The 5,062-nt window shown below is 41.5% G+C and overlaps 1 long non-coding RNA gene across 1 annotated transcript; it reads right to left on the reverse strand.

The window, feature by feature from the left end:
• Window positions 1–2,352: 2,352 nt before the first annotated feature.
• LOC128445107 (uncharacterized) lies at window positions 2,353–3,211 on the reverse strand. Its single transcript, XR_008339250.1, has 3 exons — window positions 3,122–3,211; window positions 2,819–2,899; window positions 2,353–2,379 (listed from the first exon to the last, which is right to left on the reverse strand). It is a non-coding gene; the product is annotated as an uncharacterized LOC128445107 (long non-coding RNA).
• Window positions 3,212–5,062: the final 1,851 nt, after the last annotated feature.

Genomic DNA, 5,062 nt, shown 5'->3' on the forward strand with positions numbered 1-5,062 from the left:
AGGACACAGTTGGCCTGGCTCTGTGCAGAAATAACTAAATCTACCTACCTGCATTATTAAACCCACTTATATACCTCTGTCACAGAGGTTATGCTGTCTTGCCATTTTGTTGTTGTTGTTCTTCTGTCTCACTGCAGGTTTACTCAAAAACTACATAGGTGATTTCAATAAAATGTTGATGGGTTGGGCCCGACCCAAAGAAGAACCAATGACATTTTAGAGCAGGTAAAGGGGCGGATACAGATCCAATGTCAGAAAGAGAGAGAGGGAGTGACTCATGCATCACACACTATATCCAACTGAGGTCTGAGGGATTGGATCTAAAATCCGGCCTCAATTTGTCTCCGTTGTCACCTCAACCTAGAGCTGTCCATATGTGATCAAAATGTGTGAGGAAGAACGTTGATACCAGATCAAGGTCTTTGCCAACTTAACGTTACAGCTCCTGGACAAGAAGTAGTTTCAAAAGATGTACGCTGTTTCAGACGAGGTTAGGTCAGCGATCGATAAAGCATTTACAATCTGTAATTCCTGTAAAATAGTGGTCTGCCTCATGGAAAATTGGTGTTCTAATGTCTGTTTTGAAATGAAAGTGTATTCATTTATTTAATATAATTTTATGTGGAAGATTATAAGATCCTTAATGTTTTTCTTGCCTAAGAGTGGAAGTAGATACTGCTTTGAATTGACTGAGATTTTTAATTACACTACATTCCTCCTGAACATGTGCCAAATCGAATCTGTTTCCTCTGTGAGCAGGTTAAAACCATTTGGCCCTGCACAATTGTAAATACTGTGCCAGTGAGTAGCTTCAAGGGAAAGCGAGAGGCGTGTCTTAGATGATTGCCTGTATTGACTTTCATCCTGTAAAATTACCCAGCGCTGCTTTTTACTTATTTTTTATTTGACACCCAGTCTCCTCCAGTGATAGATACCCAGTGGGCCCTCCCTCTTGAGCTGCAGCCAAACGTTATCCTTCTTCCCGGAGACATCCTCCTCAGACCAGATCTACCAGGGCACATTTAATAAAGCACTTTGTTGCTTCATTGCACAGTTGTGTTCTCAAGGACACCGAGCCGCTGCAGCAGAGCAGTGGCATGTCCTTCCACTGAACTACCACTGCTCCAGTCGTGTTTAGGAGGATGACAATATGTCAACTGTCGGCCTATTAGTGCATGTGGAATGTGCCGTGTGATTAGATCCCACACACAGATACCCATGGCACTTACTTATAGCACTTTGTAGTTTGGCTTTTTTGAAGAAAATTTTACTTTCTTGATTCTTGTTGTTCTTGGTTTGTACCCTCATGGTTGAATGCACTTATTGTAAGTACCTTTGGATAAAAGTGTCAGCTAAATGAAAATGTAATAAAATGTAATGTAATGTCATGTTCAGCTGTCTGGATCAAGTCAAACAACACGATACACACAAAACAATGCTAGGAACACAGCTAAGATAAGGAAAAAATCGTATAGTGTTCATGTGTTTCCAAATTAGGTCACTCTCCCGTCAAACACCCAGGATTCACTCAAAATATGTATTTACCACTCATCCATAAAGATGAAGTAATGTGTCCATATTGTATCATTTCATTGTTGTACAAAATTAAATTCGGCCCTATCTACTCTTGCATCTCCTACATAAAGATGACATTTCTAAAGGTATAACATTCAGTTTTAATGTAGTATAATTCTCACTCTTTTGCAAAGAAAGTGTGATGTTGTTAAAATTATATTACAGACATTTACTTACAGGGGTTTTCAAAGAGTGACAATCTGCTTGCACATTATTCCCACAGCAACATACATGAATGAAAATTTTATTTATATTCAACTTATTGGCCAAGTATATATATATGCACACAAGGAATTTGATTTCAGTTTGACATTGGATGGGTTTGAAATGCTGTTTTCACCCTAATCCCTGGTGTGAAAATAACAGTAAACATATGACTCAACAGATAAGTAGCTCAACATAAACGTGTACAACATATTAACACTTTAATTTCATATTAAGGACTGAAGTGATATATAAGTACACAACATAGAGCACAGTCTAAAAGTCCAAACCACTCTCACTCACTTTTCTCATTTTTGACACAGATGCTTGTTTCATTTTGAATGTGAACAACCAGCTGCAACACGATGGATGTCTGTCTGCCAGGAGAGGGTCTGGAAATGATTATCCCCATTTTTAAACATCATCACGTCCCCTGTTCTCTGTGATGCTTTTCAACCTGATCCAGGATGAAGACTTTCGATGTGGTCTGACAACACACTGTACAAACAACACATCGTACGACCCTCTTTCTCTGTGACCCGACCCCAAGTCCTGAGAGGAGCCTGTCCGCGCCCAAATATCATGCTGTCATAAACCAGTCTGGAAATGGAACAAAGCTTTCGTCAGATTAATTAACCCCAGAATTCATCCCCTCAACCAAAAATAGAGTTTATATATCAAACAGAACTGATTATGTAAGTCACTGTTCAGTTTGGTCTGTGTGAAAACAACAATTTACTGTAATCAGTGACTGGAGTGGAACGAGGGACGACACCATTGTACACATGTCCACAATCTAGTATGGATGACCAAACCTTGATACCCTGACCTGTTGTTAAGCAGTAGTGGATGTAAGTGATCAACGATGTGAATCCAAGGTTTAAGAAAACATGTTGACGTCATTGTTATAATAAATTGCCTGAATATCTTTGTAGAAATAATGCGTATTATATTTAAATTGTATATGTTTTAATGGATTATTGTATGTGCATACCAGGTGGCATTGGAATTGGAGTATTTTTCCTAGTTTAACATTTACCTTTCAGATCATTGTACAGCTCCAGTCACTCTGGCCCAAAAACTGATTTATGTGCCTTTGAGCAGGGCACTCTGCTCCCAGCTGCTCCAGCAGAGTGACCATCAGCACAGAGTCATTGCAGATGGTAATATTGGCAGAAGAATAATGTGTAAGACATCCTTCCCCCCTCAAGTCATCGTTGTAAAGCAAAACATTTGCACTTGTCTGGATAAATAAAGATTTTACAACAGTAATAAAAAATAACAAATACAAGCAGGATAATGAATTTCTACAGAAAGGAAAATTGTGAAATTGCTGGAAAACCTGCGTTTGATGGAACGTGGGGCGGTGAGAGACTCAGATGGTGATTCAGTGCCATCGGGGCTGCTGCCATGAAATCCAAGTGACAGCATCGTGTCTCATCGGAGACAGCCTGTAGCCAAACAAACAGCAGCTCATCAGTTTGGATCGCCTGCTCTGAACAGGAGAGGTGACATTGGCTCATAACGTGGAGGAGGGGAGCAGCGTGGCCATAAATTGTTAAATGTTTCTTTACGTCTCAGCAATCACAATGTCGAACCAGAGGTACTTGAACTTTGGATGCACTGGCTTTTATTCAGGAGCAAGTCTGTGAGAAGCTGCACCCAAGCTGTCTGTTTGGTTAGAGACAAGAGACAGACATGCAAACCACAAACTGAAGAGGCCCAGTTTACCACAAACATACTGGCCCTGTTGCTGACAAGTGTCGTGACCAAAGAGGGAGCAGAAAATCTGAGTGCTGCCTTCTGTTGTGTTTGTGCCTCCACGCTGCCAAACAGCTGGGGCCCGAAGCAGCATGTTTTCAGGTTGTCTGTACATCCGTCCATCTGTCCCATTCTTAAGAACGCAATATCTCAGGAGCTTAAGATATTCCAGGAACACCTGGAGAAATGTCATTACACCTGACACACTTGGACTGAAAGATGAACTGATATTACCTGGGTGATTAACCAAATCAGCATTTGTCCCTCATCCGTCTGTTTGAACTATCATCAACGAGTAAATCTTAACTCTGGCAAGCATGTTTCAAATGATACTGCATGTTACACCAGAGTGACACAGAGCAATTGCAGGCGTAACAGGAGCACTGTGGCTTATTTCTGGTGGTGTTAAAACAGCATATGAAAATGAGGTGGCAAGTGCGGGGACGTGGTGTGAGGCGAAGAATCTCACCCTCAACACGGACAAGACCAGAAGGGGATCGTGGGAAAGGAAAGGAGAACTCATCGGCCGCTGATCATCTGTGGGCTTGAGGTGGAGAGGGCGAGCAGATTCAACCTGGGCATCTACATCAGCGCCTGCAGAGAGTGGTAAAGACTACTGAGTGGGTCACCAGGACATCAGTACCCTCTCTGAGTCCACAGAAGAGCTCCATCGTTAAGGACACCCATCACGGACTATTCACAGCTCTTAAGTGTGAAATGCAGGACGTCCAGACTGAGGAACAGCTTCTGTCCAACTGCCATCAGACTGTTCAATATGTCAAATACTCACCGGCCCTGACACCACCTTGGACGCCTAAACACAGAGATCCTTCAAATTAAAAAAAATTGAGCCAGAGAGAAAAGTCCAAACCTTGCATACTACAGAGTGGAATTTGGGCAAAATTGTTGGATTAACTATTAGAAAAATGATCAAACTCAGTCCCTCTGACTGAAACACTTTTAGAAAATATTTCAGATTTAGTTAGCGATATGCACATGTACAGTAAGAGCAGTGTCTGAGCAGTATGGGACCTCCAGCATCACCATGTTGTTTTGTTTTTAGAATGAAATCCAAAAGTTCTATACAGTCGGAGTTCTGTGGTGTGCCCTCTTTACTCAGGTAACATGTGTAGTACACTCACAGAGTCCACAGAAAGTGTGTCAACAATTATGGACATGACGCACTTGGTTGTGTTTGCGAAGGTGTGCTGTATTTCCATTGAAATTTAATAGATTATTTTCCCTCTGTCAATTGTTTTTTTTAATGCACAGCTTTAAAGGCTAATAAACAAGCAACATGTGAGTCACACTGAGGCCTCTGCGCTGTAATGTGGTTTAAAAAGACAGCACCTGGATTTGTGTGCTGAAAGGTCTTTTCCGAATGACCGTTTTTTTTATCTAGGCTAAATATTTCATCCATTATTCATAGAGTGAAGGAAACCCGGTGAGGCAGGAGCCTCGTCCATCCGTCACTGCTCAGTTCTGCTTGAATGGCTCAGATGAGTCAAACAAGCCACTGTGA

This window comes from Pleuronectes platessa, chromosome 7 (assembly GCF_947347685.1).
Source record: "Pleuronectes platessa chromosome 7, fPlePla1.1, whole genome shotgun sequence".
NCBI lineage: Eukaryota > Metazoa > Chordata > Actinopteri > Pleuronectiformes > Pleuronectidae > Pleuronectes > Pleuronectes platessa.